General features: G+C 48.1%; 1 protein-coding gene across 1 annotated transcript in view; it reads left to right on the top strand.

The window, feature by feature from the left end:
- The window catches only part of LOC128726584 (zwei Ig domain protein zig-8), a 106095-nt gene that overhangs the window by 55976 nt on the left and 31098 nt on the right, over positions 1-19021 (top strand). The gene's annotated exons all lie outside the window — the stretch shown is intronic.

Genomic DNA, 19021 nt, shown 5'->3' with positions numbered 1-19021 from the left:
TTCATGCAGTGGTTGCTGGCAGAGGCGAGGCCGTTTCTTACTCCACAGCAGATATCCGGGATGGCTAAATGGACACAGCATAGCAGTGAACCGAGCTCATGGTGAAGGAATTTAATCTGCTACCCGTGGAATTGGACACGGGTAGCGCAAATTGAAGTGACATTTTGAGCGTGTCGGTATGCGATTGTGGCAGTCGGTGTGTAAAGCCGCAAGGTGGGCATTCGACGCGGTTGAGCGACGCTTATTGCGTTTTGTCACCGAGCAACGGGAGTATGATTGAAGGATAAAAAATGGACACACCCAGCTGCAGCGCAAAACCGTAGGTTTAGTTGAGTTGTGGTAGGATTTTAATTTCCAGTGTACATATGTACCTGCTCACGTCTAAACGCTTCATAATATTAATTTTTGTTTTAGGAGGGTGTTGAAGCAATTTAAATTACAACTGTGCAGCTTTGAACTGTTTTTTTCTCTCTTCAAAGAACTGTGAACCATTTCAAATAATGTACAATGACCTGTTTTATTGTTTGAGCCATTTATGATACTGAATCGTCCCTTTATTCGTTTGTTTTGATAAATTTAGCTCATTAGGGTGTGTATCGATTTTTTCCTTCGATATTACTTGCCAACCAGTGATGGCTAATGCTACTATATTCATCTACATGCTCAGTACAAACGGAAAAGAGAAAACGATACCCAGATCTGAAAATATCCAGATGATTTATCGTGGTCATATTTTTCATCGAATCTTGAACCAAGCGGAAAAGTGAATTCGACCATTGGTAATTGTGTGATAGATGCCCCGATAATAGATCGACCGGCTTCGTTACACCGGCCAGACGAACCACCGATGAGCAATGTCGCAATCAACAAAGGCCGCGATTGCGCCGGGCAATGGAGAAACAAAACCGAACATGGGCCTCCAATTTGACAGCAATAATGGGAAATGTTTCGGCACCGGGCAGCTGGAAAAATAAAAGTACAGCAAAAGAAAAACCATGGAAAAAAGCACTCACTGGGAACATGCTATTGAATGCACAAGCGGTCTCTGTAAGCTAGCTAGGTTGGATGGCTGTTTCAAGCCAACGGGCCGGTCCGTTTGTTTATTCGATAAATCTTGCGTGAGTGAAGCATATTGAAGTGTTTCTTCGGCAAAATTCGACGCCAGAACTACACAAGCGCTTGGCCTGTTGGCACGTGGGACGGAGACAAATACGGAGGTAGCGTATAAAGAAAAAGTTCCATTCTTGTTGCCGAATTGCCCACCATTCCCCGTGATATCGGGAACCGGTGGCTATCGTGGATCGCGCGCTAAACGGGTGGTTTCTGGGTGGAAGAGCAATCACGTTCAATATCGCGCGATCCATTCCACATCCGGGGAGGGTGAGAATCACAAATGGGAGTCTCATTTTTCAGCCGCACTGCTGGCCGCCGGAGCAACGCTGATGAAAGTCTCGCCGGTAACGCAGGCCGCCAATTGATTTGCAGGTGGTATCAATCGTCGACCATCTGTGTGAGCGTTTCATTTCTCCAGGCTACCGATGCCGGATCCAGATCTGGACGGAAGCAATTGCAATTGCTATTGGCAGATAAATTATACGCTATCCAAAATAGCGACGAGCGGCCGGATCGTTCCAGAGCTCGTGGGTCAGTTGCAGAAGCTCCACCAGGACGAGTGTCTGGAATAGAAATCAAAAACGAAACAAGCCGAATTGCTGGAGATAGAAACACCGCAGGGCAAGTGAAATATGAATGCCGATATGCCCGAACGAGGGAGAGTACACATTTTTATTACAAAACCTGCGCCCCATTCGCACCAAAGCAGTTCTCGTGATTTGAGCCATACATACTCGTCACGAGCTGCTTGGATTTGTTTCGTCTGTTTTGAAGTTGGCTCTCCAATAAAGCTCGCACTTTGATTTATGACTCCGGAGCGCTTACACTTGCTGGTAGCGTGGAAAAAGTGCGCTGTATTTTTGATGACGTTGCCAAAAACCGCTCCCCGAAAACCATCCAAACTTTGCTCCGATCTGGGTCCATCCGCGAGACCATGCGTCAATCTGGGCTTCTATGGGCCAGAGTTTTCTTCAGATTGTGCTTTCGTTTTTTATTACAATGTGCACGTGAATAAGTCAATAAATGAAAATTACCATTGAAAGCAACCCCTCGTAAATCACGGAAGCAAGGTGGAATTACACGTTGTGTGTTGAATATCTGCTATGAATGCCGCTTTTTGAGAGTAACTCAACAAACTGCGGCTATGCGCAGAAATTTTTAGAAAATATTCTCTTTTTTGCCTTTCACGATACTCCATTTGGATGATTTAATTTCGTATTAACAAAGCTAGGCTTCTATTTTTCTCTTCAAATACAAGTGATTCAATTTTGTTGGAATTTTCATGGAAAATGATCAACTGTTAGAGCAGTTTGCGTCATAAACTACTCGCCCTTCGGTAGCCTGTCTAACATGGAGGCGCCTGGTGTTTTACGAGAAAACTTCAGGCAGCGTACAAACCAACCCATCTTGGGTTGCCGAAATTCACTCGGTCGTGTTTCCACAGACAAAAGTTTAGCCATTCTGCTCAAAATCGACGCCAACAAATCACAATCAACGCCGATACGGGCGTGTGGCGCAAAATTTATTTATACTTAGCGCGTGTAATACCCCAACTGATGCCTTGTTCATTTGATCGCGATACTGTGAAATTTCTCACCACCGATGAAGCGAAACCTGTCATGGGCCGTGAGGGAAATTGGAAACCGGAACGCACGAGGGCGGCCTATCGTAAAATATCGCCCTTAGCGTGTTCGGTACACGCGACGAGCCTCACGCGGTCTTCCCGGCTACCCGGTGCAACGTTTTATTTGACCAAAAAGTGATAAATTCGTGCTCGGCCCCGCTCAATGGGACGTGTTTCGCGGGTGAGAAGCTCGCTAAAAAAGATTCCCCCAATGGCACAGATCAACGTTAACCATTGTCATGGTGCGACCATACATAACCTCGCCCCATAAGACGCCGGCTTGGCTCTCTGCGCTGACTGTGGTCTCCGGTACATGACGGTTGAGGTTCTGTATCGCATTTTTTTGTATTCGCTTACTCTTTCTAGAACTCCCTCGTCGTTTTGTACTTTCCAGCAGTGAAAAGTGCTCAACGTTGCGGGCCACAAAATTGAGCCTCAATACCATCGGAGCAGTGCCAACGGAGAAGTCAATTTAAAGCCCATGAATGTGAAAGATTTACGATCTTTGAAGAGGTTAAGTCCCCCTGCTCGTGCGCCCGCTCGGTGGGCCTGCATTGTACGACCCACTCGATGGGGCTTTTGATTCTCAATCTCCAGTTTTACGACACGCGAGCCGAATCAATACCACCAAATGGGCTTTCTTAATACCTAAGACACTCGTGTCGATTGGAGAGGGCACAACCAAGCAGCCGGGGATCGTTTTACTGCTCGCACAAACGGTCAAGTTCGACTGCAGATGTGCCAGATGAGAAGCGCGCTATTTACATGTTGCGGCCACACCAATCAGGCGAAGACGTAGGAAACCGATCCGATAGGACAACAAATCACTATAACAAAACACTCCATAACTTCGTGGCAATTTTTTATCATGATCGGTTCAACTCAGATCGGTGTATTTTATGGAGTGGATTAATATCGAAGCCCTCCAGAGGGAGACATAAAAATATGACGACACTCCCGCAGTGTCTCGGTTAGGGATGGGACAGTTTTTAAAATAATTTGTGGCTTTAGGAGAAGTGTAAAAACGATGCCTATGTGCGAGCATAAAATGAGAAGCTGTAAAATGTGGCCTCATTTAATGGGTCTGGCACAGTAAATGCCCGTTTTTCGTAATAAACCATTAACATTGTTAGCTTTGGAAAAAAAACCTGCACAAAATTTCGTGAGCAATGTTATGAATGTGTTTGTTCAAACAATTAAAAAAGATTTTTTTTCCTAAACAAACATCGAATTTGCTAACACGCTTTTGTTTATTTTTGAGCACAAATGACTATATTTCATGTGAGAGTAAATTTCATATTTGACTTACGTGTAAACCACGAGTGTTTGAAGCGAAACAACGCAATTGCAATACGACCTTTACCATGTGAGCATACACTTTCGAATGGCAATACATTGCAGCTGCTCGGTTTTCCAGTGAGCACCCCATCAGTGTGCTGCCAATTTGGCAATTGATTCAATATATTATGAAACTAAAACTTTCTGTCCCAGACACACGCGTTACCTTTCCCGTGGCATCTCGCGTTGTTTCCTCCCACAGTCACCAGCCACTTCTCGGCGCTCTAATTGCAGCCAGAGTTCAAACTATCGGTGAACTATGGCGGGCCGAGATCGGAGAGGGCTCCGAGTTGCCTCGCGCGCCACTGTTCGCCTGGGTGCTCGACTAACGATCTAATCAAATTACACATTTGGAAACTTGTGCCAAAATGCGGCCCGACGATGGAGCGGAACCAAATTGTGCCATCAATGTCGGAAAGTTTCGCCCGGGCACCCGGTAGACGGCGCCATCGCGAGGTGCGAGCCGTGCAACGAGCCAATATTACACGATTAGATTAAATATTAATTTAAGCAAAACTTTGCTGAAAAATCTATTAACATTGTCACCGCGACGATCCGGAATGGGGTCGACCGGGTCGTTGGAATTGTCGCCATGATGGATGTCGCTCGCGAATTGCCGCTCCGAACTGTGTCTCGCTTTCAACTGGGTGCAGTCAAAGCGAACGCAGCCGGCGTACCAGCCGTACGTGATCGTGAACTTTCACGTTTTTGCCACGTCTCATCTCCACCTCGCCCGTGAGGGTACGCTTCAGAAACCTTCACTATCGACTCGAGGCCTCGCACGTGACAGTAACCGTGACAGCCGGTGAAATATTACAACCTCCAACAGCCGTGGTACCGAAACCAGCCTTTCACGGTGGAACGCAAGCGTGCCAACACCGGGCGGCGACACATTTTTCCAAGGTACGGGAGTAAATTAAATTAACTGTCAAAGTTTTTAAATGGTTGCATACATTCTGCACGCCCCCCGGTTTTTGGTCGCTGAGGGTCGCTAAAGGTACAGAAACGCAATTGTACCGAGCGGTGTATCGATGTTCGAGTACCGCTCAAAAAGGAAGTGCATCGCCGGAAACGGAGCGCAAGAGCGACGATGAATACCACGACAGCAATTTAAGCACTCGAGGTACAACTGCTACACAGTGCAGCTGGTGAAAAGCCCTGTCGTCTGGTCTATCGGGTTTTCCGCTCGCTTGAACCACTTTTCGACGATGTTCGCTGACAGCGTTTATACAGGAAGTGCTTCTTCTCTCCAGAGGGCCGAATCGTTACTGAGTGAGAGTGACATTTCTGCTGGTGGGAATTGCGGCACTGATTCTAGAGTCACCCGTGCAACGATAGGTCGGTACGATGTGAAGTAATGAACTAGTGCTCAATTTGAAGATGTTAAAAAAGCAAATAAAATTCCATCAAAGCTTCAAAGGCTACTAATTTTAGTCCATTAGGCAGAGTATTACGTACATATTTCTGCTTATTTTAACAACCGACAGCATTCCATTTTTTGGTCCATCTTCCAGACCAGCAGGAACAATGCCCTTTTTGCTAACCAAGTCAACTGCACAATTCCGTATTACTCTTCCCACAAAACCACATTGAAATAAGTGAAATTGCAAGTGCAACCAGTGCACCATACAACTGCACCAAAGCGGTGCGCGTTGTTCGAACAAACTTTGTGCGCCACTCTTCTGATGCATTTTGTGGTTGTGGTACGGGCCCCAAAAGTTGGTTGCAAAATGGCCGCATGAACTAGTTCACCCCATTGAGATCGTCCCGATCAAAGGAGGCGATTCCAATGAAGTGGAAAAGTGGCCCTCGGAAGCTGTTTGTGCCTGTCTGTCTGACCATCCATGACCTCAAGTAAGCCTCGGTTGCCACCGATAGGGCACATCCCTCGACTGCCTTCGAATGCATCCGATGGTCAGGGATTTTTGGTGGTAATTAAGGCAAATTTTGCTTCACACGCTCTCTCGCACTAATGAACAGCTCGCTGTGTAACAGCCCAATGACGAACGGCTGGATAAATATTGGTCCATCATTAAATATTCGTTTCGGCCGAGGAAACCGCACAAACCCCGGGCATCGGCGCAGCGAACCTCACCCCCAAAACAGCTGGCTAACTGCAACGCTTTCCATTTCCAGCCCGGTAGCAAGCCTTGCGCAAGCCTGGCATCAGCGATCGTACCGCCAGACTGGTCGTTTCGGTCATCCCGATGCCCCGAGTTCGATCGGGCGCAAATGTACGAACGCAAATGCTGTGACATCGAATAAATGCCGTCTAATTTATGGCCACCTCACGGTCACCGGATCGCCTTATTGCGGCGTGCCGCAGGAAGTCGGCGAAAACGTCCCAACTCCGTTCCGGTGGACCAGGGTGCACATTCGACGCTGGTTCGAGTGCAGAACGGGGACGCAAAAACAAATCGCTCGATACAAGCGTCACAGTTGTAGCAGTCCGGAGCGTTGCGTAGAGCATCGGGACCGTGTCTAATTTATTAACCGTATCATGTTTCGAGAATCAAGCCACCGGAAAATGCCACTCCGCTGCGTCGGTCCCGACGCTGAAGGGGTTACCAGTGCGAGCAACTGGCACCGCTGCTCGGCTGCTGTCATCATAAATTGTTTCATAAGTCCAAACCGGCCCCGGTTGGGAATGTCTTTTTCTTCGGGGCAGTCGAGCGAATCCTTGCGCCAGCATTACCGGGAAGCTTGTCGGAAGCTCGCCCCTGCTGACTGTCGATTACATAAATTTACCATCGTCGCGGCGCAAAACATGGTAATAACTTGGTAATTTGACAACCTATTTTCTGGAACCGAGGCCTTTGGTTAGGTAGGGAGGGTGGCATGGGTTGGGCAGATAATTCAACCAATCTCGACGTGATGGGAAGCGACATGCTGGGAGTAAGTCTCCCAACAGTAAGTAGTCTTAGAGCGATAGTTATGGATTGCAAATAATCTTTATGCCCTTTTTAGCATACAAACTTAGAAACACCCTACAAAAAATCCAATATGGTAAAAGGATATGTTCGACAAGTATCACTTGGTGTTTGAAACTATTTCAATCGCTTTTGCGTCATTATTTCTGATGATTAAGGACGTGCCGAGAAGCGAAGAGATTCCATCAAATACGATTATTTTGTAGGTGACACAAGCAATTGTTGCATTTCTCTCCCAACTTTGTAAGCTCATTTTATTTCATTGTTGGTGTTTTTGTTTTGTGCCGGACAATTAGTATGCGACCACCGTCACTGATTATCATTCTGTTCCATATAGCACCATTGTTCGATAGCCGCTTTGTTTCACGTAACGTTGGTTGAGTTGGCCCTACCGAGCAACCTTGCGGGTCATGGAAAACATTTAAAACCGGATGTTTCACCCCTGGAGCTGTGCACCAATTAACTCAAAGTTTGGAGATTTTTCAGAATTGGACGCTAAAACATTAATTGCAGCCCAAAGAGATTAACAACGATTTTACCGCTTGGTGGTTCCGATAAAGCGGACACCCGTACCGTTAGGCCGGGAAAAGCCCGGCAGTTGGGGGAAAAAGGCGACCGGCGAAAAGCCTCGAATATAAATAGACCCCAGCCGCAAACTTCGGGCGCACATTGAATGAATCACGGTTCCAGGGAACCCCACCGGTCGTATATCAGGCGACACCGGTCCGGAATTGGCTGCACGGTGGTGGAGAAAAATCTCACACGTTCTGCAAATAAACAAACTAATTAAAACCATATTGTCACTCGGTGCGCGGGCTCCATTTCCGACCCTATTCCGTGCCATTTCACCGCCCGTACGGTCGCGTACACCCAACCCCCGGGCAGGGTCCCAACGGATAATGGCGAGGTCGGATGCAATAAAACCTCCACCCTAAATTATACCAATTCTAACCCACTCCGTCACTGCTGCTGCGGGATCGCTGCGTGGATGCTATCGGCCGCTTTTTTTCTTTACGACTGTCATTTCAACCGGCAGTTGCCAGCAATCCTTTCGTAGGTGTGACACAGAGGCCGTCCGTTTGGGTCGGGCGGCGAGGACGACCTAATTTTAAACTGCCTTCGTCGGCCGAGCCCAAAAACGCACACCCGAGCAGGCGAACCGCTTGTCCCCGAAACAAACTCCGCTCCCGGTGAGGCCTGCGTTTTCGTCGTGATATTGAAAGTGTGCTTCGAAGCACAGCGCCACACTCATCCGTTACGAGGTCATGAAAAATAGGGCCTCACCTCCGGGGACCTTTGGGACGGCTATTGGAGCGTAAAGTTTTATGCCCGGCTAAGAACACACGCACACACACACACACACGAGTGCCACCCGCTCCAGCACGGTGTCACGGGGTAATTAATGCCACTCAACACGTTGCTGGAATAAATCTCACCGGGGGAATTTACGGCAAGCTTTCTCCGCACGCTCACCGTTCGGCATCTTGGGTCCCTGGAGGCCTGCACGGTGGAAGGTTCGCCTGGGAGCGTCATCGAAGCACAACACCGGAGCTGTCTTGAATTTATTTTTGGATATTTAAGACACCTTTTTTGGGTACAATGTAGAGGCACACATAAAACCCAACTGTTTATTGCCGATGCAGAAGTTCAACTCAGTGGTACTGTCATAAACTTTACGCATGCAGCGCTAATTGTGCAACACATTCTCCAACAGAATGCGCATTACATACAGCTTGTGTTGCGTAAAAATGGAAGAAAACTGAATGAGAAACTTGCTTTCGAAAAGATTTTTCCACCGTGACGACACACAATAGCGAGGGTGATTTTGGTGCTCTATATATATACATAAAAATGAAAGCACAATCAATTCAGGCCATTCAAAGTTGATTGCACGCAGTTTTGAGTACCTCCAGAGGCGCCCATTTAGCAAACACACCATTCCCTGAACGCAAAAGCATCTTCCAGGAACGTACAGGTCACCAGCATCCAGATTGTGGTTGTGGTGTGGTTTTTCTTTACTGCTCACCACTTTACGAACACTTGGCGACGGGTTGGGAAAATTTATAGGACCACCCGACCGATAAGTGGATGATGAAAAATGGGTTTTCGCTCCCGGGTCGTGAGCAGGGATTGCAACGCTTCCACCAAACCACGACCGAGGCATATTTTTCGAGGAAAACGAGTAAAAATAAGCAAATGGTTGAATTAAACGACTGGTGCTACTAATGGGGGAAGGAGAACGAGCTTTTACCTTCCCTTTTATCCTACGCCGTTGCTACGCCACGTCACGATAAACCGATTTTGCTGTCAATATTTTCGGGAAGCGATGGAACAAAATTAATAACCATGGTTTTGTGGTAGAGCAGTTCCGCTGGCGTTATCACCACAACGCGCCAACCCTTTCGGCAGCACTTCGCGATGGCTATTTGGTTTGCTCATTTGCTGTTAAATGTGCCCTCCCATTCAGCCTTCCGGTGACGTCCTTTAAGCCAAATGACCCGGAAGACACCACCGGAAGTGTGAGGTTGTGCTGGGAAGAAAAACGATCCGATGCTGAAGGCCAGCTAACTGATAGCGCTAATGCGACTTTTGGGGAGGCAACCGAGCAGCGGTTGCCAGTCGGTTGGCATTATTAGCATGGAAACGTGTCACCTTTCGCATTCAGCGTGTTCCTAGAATACACACAACGCAGCCAACAATGGGAAAACGGTTCAGCGGTGAAGCAGTGAAAATTAAGACTATTAGCAACGCGTCGAATGCAACCATCGACGACGAGCAATCGGTGGCGCCTTTGTGACACAAAACCACACAGGGACAACAGTGAAACGAATGCACAGATGGGAAAGAACCACATGATTTGCCGTTAATTAGCACTGATTAATCCAATTATCGATACGTAGCTCACAACTGCGGTTGGAGAAAGGATTTTAAAACGCTTAAGGAACCTCCAAAGCCATTGTTCGATGGTTGCGCGCGTTGGAGCACGAATCAAACCCATTCTCGTTTTAATTAAGCCGAGGAAATTCGAGATCAACATTGTTCTGTAGATGTATGCAGGTGTTTGTTAGCTAAACCAATCATCTGCTTATAAATGTTGGGAAGAAAGTGAATTTATATCAAGCATGATATAACTGAACGTGTTAAACGATGTAAACGCAATCGACTTGAACTCGACAAAAAACACCAGAAAAAAAGCCTACTTGGTCGTGTTCAATGTCAAGCTCAAAATCCTAACGCATCATAAATCGCCGTTAATGCATCGTTTTATGGAGTGGTGCTTAATTTAATGTGCTATCTAATATCCGCCTCAGCAATACCCTCGGCCAAGGCTCTAAAAAAACAGTTTCTTAATTATCCCACCCTAATCTCTTTCGAGGAGTACTGCCTTATTGGCTTCGAAACTTTCTCCACCTCGATTGAAGCCCGGAAATCCCGATGTCGCATCGTCGTTTTTTTCTTTCTTTATTTTTCTCTACTCACCAAACCTTCTCCCATACCGGCAGCACCGGCCGTCGTTACGTCGAAAATGAAAGCACTCAAATCCCGCGTGTTCCAGCACCTACGAAAGGTAATCTGATTAAAATTCATGATGGCTTAGATTACACGTGGTACATCATAAAAATTGCACACACTCACCCTCCCATCGTTGGCGTCCCTTTTTGGCTCTCCAGCCACCCCCAGTATGGAGCTTGCCGTGCGCGGGAAAACGGCAAACCATTTCCATCGGTTTTTTTTTCTTCGTTCATAGCCACCCTCACCGAAGATTGTGCGAATGTGTCTGTGTGTAAATGTGCCAAGGATAGTGCCGTGTAGTGTCCCGGTCTCGGCGAAGGCAATATACTCCATCTATCCATCGCCGTGCCCTTACATCGCTCTCGCGTTGCCTTTCCGGGCGGGAGCGGTGATGAAAAAATTGCCTGGCTTCGAAAAACTACCGCTCTGCTTCTGCTCATATATCACGTTAATAACCTCATAAAAAGTGAACCAAATAACTTATCAGCAAAACTATGCCGCTTTGCGTTACCCCGAACACACATACCCACATACATCTTGTTTCCGCTCGGTTGCCTTAATCCTTCCAGCGAGAACATTGCGCTGGCCCATCGAGCTGGCACGGATTGAGCGCTGACGAGAAATCGAGCCATTCGCCCCGTTCGTCTGGCATCCCGCACCGTGAAGGCAGACCAGCGAGCGACCGTAATGGTCGGATTTTTCACCGTTCGTACGGATCCAATTTGGCCGTGATGAGCCTCCGAGCCGCCAGAGCACACCGGTGCTGGCACGGTGGTGATGGTTTCCTCGTCCGAAAAATGGCCAAAAGCGAACGAACGGCGCAGCAAGTCAAAACGTCGAACTGGCTCGGGATTGGGCCACCAAAATGGCGCACCTGCCGTTGCAAAGGTGTGGCAGGGGTGTTGCAAAATTTAGTTCATTAAATCCATTTAATGGCATTTTAAATCGCCCATTACCGGCGGAGGTTGTGGTGAAATTGAAAGAAAATCAACCCCTGGTAATAGCAGGGGAGAATTTTTGGTTGCTTTTTTACGCCCAGCCTTCCGCTAAAGTCCGTGAACCGGTGCAAAAGCGTGAAAAAGGAAACCAACCACTCACCCGGCGATGCATCAATTCAAACGTTTTCACCGCCTTTTCCTTTTGCGCGATCGGTATCTTCCGGTGTGCGATATTATTTGTCCTCGATATGCGCACGGGAAAATGGTAGCCCAGGAGAAAAAAAAAAGCTCGTTGGCATTTTGCAAATTTGCGAGCCCACCTCAACTATCGCCGCAAGTTCCGGGTCGGATTTCGAGTGAGCGTGAAAGCAAAGGAAAGAGCTCGCAGCAAAAGCCAGCCACTAAAATTCACGAACCACGACAAGCGACCTCCCGACCGGTTGTGAATGCGAATGGTGACGATTATCACACCGCCCGTAGGCGTTTGGGTTTCGAATTTTCCACTCCCAGAATATACCGCTTCCTGCTTTGCTCGGTGGTCTACTCGTTGGGATGGGGTTTTTTTTTTGTGCCCATTTCGCTGCCACCACCGGTACCGGTGAAAAGGTGCCCATTTTTAAATGCCTCCGAGTTATCTGGCAAAACGGCTATCTTTCCGCCAAGGGTAAAGCTAAGCAAACACAAACCGAGCGTTCCGATTCCGATGGCGTTCGAGCGGGAAGGTACAAACCACGGAACGATGTCACATTTTTTAATGAGATAAAACGTCGCTTCCGGAGGTGGGTTTCCTGGTGTAGGTGGGAAAGCATGAAGAAAAACGGTAGAATAAAAACTCGCTATCCCCGTGGGCGGGCTGTGAACGATGAAACTGACGGATCAATGCGGATAACGGACAGTTTGATAAGGGTTCAAGCGGTGGAATCTCCCCGAAATGGAATCCGATTTTTTTTTTCAAGTCCCTGTTGACCTTCGCGAACAGAGTGTTTTAGCAGCCGTTTAAAGAGGAAAATTAATTTGAAGCTATAATTCATCGCTTTAAACGAACCGACCAATCTTCATGCTGTTGTTGAAGTTGAGATATTGGGAATTATTTACTTAAAATGTTAGCTGGAAAATGCGTTAAATAAAATATTTCGAAAAGAAACATTCAATAAATACAAAATTAGTATGTCAAGCAGCATCAAAATCGAATAAAATACTTGTTTAGTGTGACAAATATTTCAAAAGTCATTTAATTACCTTTTTAAAATAAAAGCTTGAAAATGTATGCGCTGCTGACGTGAGTTAAAAATTAGTTTGCTTTGATAACATGGTTTCGCTCGGATATTTCCGTATTTATACAAATGTATATAAATACAACATTTATATCAATAGTAATGAACCCGACGGCGTGTGTAAACGGAGGCTGTCCCACGGTACCGGTGCCAGCCAAAGAACCGGCCCCGTTCCATAAAGAATGACCCGTAATAATGGTAAAATAAATACTCCACGCAAACGTACATATGAAATCTCTTCCTTCGCAAACACGCCCCGTGTGCCGAGGATTCAATCGCATATCCTCACATCCATTTCGCCCTCCAAGGACCTCTATACATTATACAATCATGCTTTCATCTCGCTTATTCGCTTTTTGTCTCTCTCTATCTTCCTCATTCTCTCTCTCTCTCTCTTTCTCCCATCCGGTTCAATTTTTCCTGGGTTCACGCGTAGATCTCGGTCGACGTTTCCATTTCCTGCGTGAAGGCCTCACCCGCGCGATGGAAGACGCTATTTTTCTAGGAGGAAAACCTCCGACTCATTGTCCCGTGGGTGGCGGCCGTTCGCGGGTGGGTCCTGACAGAAAGCAATCACAACACACGTATTTACACACCCACATACACACACACACACACACAGAGCATCACCATGGCACACTTCAGGCGTCATCCATCACGCACGCTACGGTTTGACATCGTTACTGAAATGGAGCCCTCCGAGATTTCCCGAGCACCGAGATGACGGATGTGGGTGGCCTTCGCAGGGCTTGCGCACGCCGTGCTTGGTCCTTGTTTTTCCAGCGGGCCTCGAGAAAGCGCTAAGACCGCTGTCGCGCGCTCGCTTTCGCCCGCGGTATCTGTCATAATGATAATATTTTTCCTGCTCGCTTTCCCGGTGGGGGATTTTCCCCGAGCACACCGGTAAGCCAGCCAGCTCGCTACTTAGTATGCTTCGGTAAAGCAACGTCGCTACTTCCGACCGCAAAATTCGACGACACTGTTACCGTGGGGTGGCCGCTTTGAGAGCTTTCGCATGCGACCGCGTACGTTCCCGCTACTCGGTGGGAGGGATTTTCCTGCTCGAACATTCCCAAGCCCCGGAGGGTGCCCAACGCGTCCGACCGGAATGGTAAATGTGATTGCGCGGAAAGTTGCGCCTGCTGTGGGTGTTGCACGGCACTGGGGAAAGCGAAAATTCGATGCGAATGACGCAATTGGTTTGAGCGATTGCAAAATTAAACAAACGCTTGCGAACGCCGAGACTCGGATTAAAATCAAATGTGAAGCGTCATGGCTTACGGTGTGGTGTCACTGTGCAATACAATCAATTTCAATTCACTCTCAATTTCATGCTCAAAACTGTGCTGACTTAAGAGCCTTCAATTCCACCGGCTATGCTTAACAGCGGCTCGATGAATTATGCATCAATTATAAACCTTCCCACGTGTCACGGTTCCTTGTAGTGTGCATATTCCGAAGCACTCGACCGGAACCGTCCCATTGTTCCACGTTCATGGTCACGGTCATAATCAAGTGCACCTCGGCATGCGGTCACGTCCGGGTTTTGGATTAGGACACCTCTTTTATGCCACACAATCACACACATGCAGCTCTCCTTTTTCGCCAGACTTCCTCCTAACCATTGCCTTCGCAAAGGGCTATACTTTGTGTGCCCTCATCCACTGAACGGGTGGAAACGTAGCGCGCATCCAAAAATACATCAAGAACACACATCACAGCTCCCTCGAACCGATCCCTGCCGGCGCATCACTTGGTATAATTATTCCATTCCATGTGGCACAGTAAGTACCGAGGGGGTTTTCCTGCCCGGAGCCGCGAGGCCACGCGTGTTCGCTTTCACCAAGGGCAACGACGATCACCCGACGATTCTAATGATGACGTGCACGGAAACGAAAAACCGACCCGGCGCTTTTCATTCGCATAATAACGATAATGCCGGAGCACGGGGATGATTACCGCGAACCGAAAGATGACATTGTTGTCGTTTGCCTTCTCAAGATCTCTATCGCTAGGAGGAAAAGTCTGTTTCATGCGAGTCACAAAGGGAAACGAAGGACACACTCTCGCTCTGGTCGCCCCCATTCAAAAATTTTCCGGTGATTTTGAAAAAAAAGGATAAAATAGAAAATGGCAGAAAATGTGCAGAAGCGACGCTGAACGCCGTGTGACGCTCTACGAATCCGCTCATGCTCATAATTATCGGGAGGGTAAGCTCACGATGATGAAGCCACTCCCGACTAGCGGACTTGAGCTCTTGTGCTTCTTTGCAGTCTATTTTTTGTCTCCCCCATGCCGTTAGCCTTCCTTGTTGTGTTCATTCATCAGCGCACGAAGGACACGCTCGGGTGCGTCCCGTACAAAAGGTGGTCAGTAGGGAGCTACCCGCCACCACAATAGCACAATGGCGACTATCTTGCACATATTATGCTTGCCACGGCGTTTTTCCTTTCCTTTTCCGCGGTGGCAAACGTTGTTTTTCCCCGACGCGCCAACCAACGGCTTCCGCGAGGCTGGCCCGCGTTCTGTTGATTTTTCCCCCGAGGGTGGCTTTTCAGCCCGCGGGGAACGATCGTTCACCGGTACAAAGCATCGCGTGGTCTTCCGCGACTAAGGATCGTTTTTCGCTCCAATTTTGCGCTGGTGTGTGTGTGCACTTGTTTGTGATAAAACAAAAGAGAGAGAAAAAAAAAAGAGCGCATGCAAAACTGCACCCAACGAATTCCGTTCCGTCACATTCCGGTAGAGTCGCGTTCAGCGCATCGCGCACATCGGCTGCCTTAGCCCGAAGGGCAGCGTGGAAAACCCCGACGGGAAACCCTCTTATTGTTCCGCGGGCATTCAGGCCGCAGGCAAAAAGGCTCACCGGAGGCGACCGTGGGGAACGCTTAGTTAGGTCGGTGTGGTTTCGAGCGGGCCCGCATTGCTGCAGTCGGGTGCGGTTCCGCGTGCTTTTCATCATTCGAGCGAAAGCGACCGGCGCCCTTCGATCGTGTCCAACCGAAGCGCCAATCCCAAAACCGCCCGCCCGAAAAGGGAGCCGCAAAAATAATGAAAGATTCCCCGGGATCTATCGAGCGGGTTGGCACGCGAACCGGTTGCGGAACGAACCGGGCCACATAATGAAGCATCAACGAAGCTGACATTGTTTTGCTGGAGCATAAAACGGTGGCTCTGGAGCTGGGCAAACTTTTCCATCACTCCGTGCGAACCCACCTCGCGTATCGAACGGCAATCGGCAGATGGCAGCATAGGACGAATGGATACCGAAGGGCTTTAGCTCGGATTAAAATAAAACTAAAACTCCGCCTCTCAGTGGCGCATCGGTGCTGATGAAAGGCCACGGTTTTTGTGCGTTTCGGGCTTTTCATCGTGCGGAACCAAATCGATCCAATGCGATGCAGCCCGAGCTGTTGTTGTTGCATCGACCAACGCTGGATGGCTCCCTCAGGGGGGTTCACCCGTTTTTCACTGACCCGCGCGATTCATCGACCCTCGGACTCTCCTTTGTCGTGTCGGAAGATGGATGCCTGCGCCCGGGACGGTGCAGCTGGTTTCTTTTGTAATTTTCACCCAACGCAAATGCACCGACAAACGCCGGCAGCTGTTGCCGGGCGCACCGAAACAAAGCCCCTCGCTTGCAAATGATGTGCAACAATGGGGGCCGACCGGTGCGGGATATATTATTTAAAGCGCGGAAGGACGACCGACCGGAAGGGCATTCGAACGGATTTTCTTTCTTATTATATTTCTCGCTGACAACAAATCTGCCATCTGCCGCTCGTTTGCGACTGAAAACACTGACAACCGTGCATGATTCATCACCGTCTGCGCAACGTCCGCTATCCTTTGTATGGACTTTTGAATGTTTTCATAATTTATGTTCCTGTTGATAGTACTGTTGTGTGGCGCTCCCGCATTCACCGTAATCACGTGAATAAATTGCCACAAATGACAGACGCTCATGCCAGCGAAAACAAAAAACCCCCCCCCACTGAAAAGCTGCTTTATGAAACCTGTAATATGATATTTCGGATTTAAAAACATGTGTTAAAAACCAGCCGAAATGTTGCTCAGTACACACTACGCATCTGGCTTGTTATCGTTCATGAATGGTTCGTTTTACGGTCTGAATTATTGAAAATATTGTGGTTCACCGAATCCATCGGAGATCGCCTTGCTATCATCGGCACCTAACCTCCTCAATAGCCCAGTTGATTGAGGGGCAAATAATTTCTTATCGACCTTTCGGTCAAAGCTCGAGTGCTCTTCCGGCCAGGCTGCCACACAGGTGACCGGAGTTGTAAATAGCTGAATAAATAATGCCCGTAAAATATTTGACTAACATGTCAATCGATTTCGGTTTACTCTAGGACACATATAAAAAAAATGGTGCATCGTTCTCTCGACAACTTCGTTTTCGTGTTTCATCGATATCACTCGGATGATTTACTTGCCGGTAAACATAGCTCTTTCGGCCCCCATGCTTCATGGCGGCACACTAACCGGAAAACCTCACCGGTAACTGCTGTAGGGAAGTGAGCAAATCATGTCGCCTTACCGGCAGAGTCGGTTGTTTTAAGTGTAAGCGACGAGAAGTGCCTAGCTCCACCCGGTTCATCGTTCGCTCTAAAGTTCGGACTGGCTGAAATGGCTCCGATCACCTGGCTCACCAGGTCAGCGTGGTTTATTCATGCTGATGTTGACCACACTCGGTGCCGGGTTGGAGGTGATCTAGACCCGAGTGGGAACATCCTGCTCGTGGGAAGTACCCGGAACCAAGGGCACGAAATGAGTGGTTGCGTGCACCTTTTGCGGCCGAGGTCTTGGAAGCTACGCCTGATTAGCTTACTCCACGTCCGGGTTACTTGCGAGAAACGCAACCCAAAGAGGCGCTCGTCCCGCTTGCACCGGTGGCAGCGTAGCAAATGCTTTTCAGTTTATGCAAATTTCTCATTTCATCAGGATTGCCCTTTTGCGACCTCATTTGGCCGCCCGAGGCGGCGCTGATGCAGGGAATGGCTCGAACCGGGTCCGGGTCGACAGTACCCGATGTAACGACCATGACAAGCGCTATAAATACTAAATCACAGAACAATCTCCCGTCCCGGGGCTGATGCTGCATTTAATAAATCATAATCCCATGTGGCTAGTGCAACCTGGCGGTTTTCTTGGCCCCTGTGTTGTCTCCGAGTCGCTCCGTCCGAGGTCTTCGGAATCACTTAGAATAATTACTTATTCCTAAATCTTTCCCCCCTGTTCTCGGCTGCAGAATGTTCGCTTTTTCTCACCAGCCGTTAGCTCACATACCGGTGCGTTTTTCGAACATGTTGCTTTAAACCAAATTGGTTCTTAGAGTTCTGTAGACTATAGAAATTCGCTAAGTTCATTTTTAAGTCCATTATAAAAAGTGGTTAAAGGTAGAGCTCTATCCTACACCCATCGAAAGAAGCAATCCGGTGCGGAATAAGTTAAGAGGATTCAATTAAATTACACCGCTCGACTCATCAAGCTCGGTCTGCCGTTCGCTTTCACCAGAGACGAGCATTCTCCCGGGCTCGAATCGGGCGGCAATTGTCTAAGAACGGCACACTTTCTCCCCGAAGCTGATTGGATTAGAGCATGCTCCCCGATCGTATTTCAATCACGTTTTCACATAAATTATGTTACCGTCACTGCTGATGCATTGCGCCGCAGTACGGAATATGCATGATCCTTGGCGAAAGGCTACCTTTCAGCGAGCGGAATCCTCCAGGAACAGGCTTCCACCGATGGGGGAGTTTCACGTACGCTCGGGGAGCTAAGATTGCCGCAATGTTACTATCTTTTACTGCTGCTCCTACCCGGTCCTGGGGCGAGTGTTTTCTATCATTCGAACTAGCATTACATGGTAAATCTTCTCGAGTGCATTTGCTGTGTGGGGTGGGCAAAAAAGAATAACACAAAATAACGCCACCCGTGCTTGTTCTGGTGCCGTATCCGGTGCATGCAGATCACTCTGTTAAGCCACACCTCACTACGTTGTACTTTCGCTTCCCAGAGCGTGCCTGTCAAGTGAGCACACAAATTTGTTATTGTTCTCGGTAGTGCTCCATGCTACGGTGGAAAAGGGATTCCCATTCCCAAAGCTGCGTCATACATAAGGAAACACCTACCACAAGCAACCCAACTTCCTTTCTCGAATGGAGCTACAACAGCTTAAAATATTACATATCGTACTTTCAGAAGAGCAACAGTAAAATTACGAAACAGATTCCCATAGGAATCCGTTGATTGTTTTGTTTGTGGTTA

This window comes from Anopheles nili, chromosome 3 (genome assembly GCF_943737925.1).
Source record: "Anopheles nili chromosome 3, idAnoNiliSN_F5_01, whole genome shotgun sequence".
In the NCBI taxonomy this organism is placed as follows: domain Eukaryota; kingdom Metazoa; phylum Arthropoda; class Insecta; order Diptera; family Culicidae; genus Anopheles; species Anopheles nili.
The sequence above is the reverse complement of the archived record's forward strand: the minus strand, read 5'-3'. Positions and strand labels throughout refer to the sequence as shown.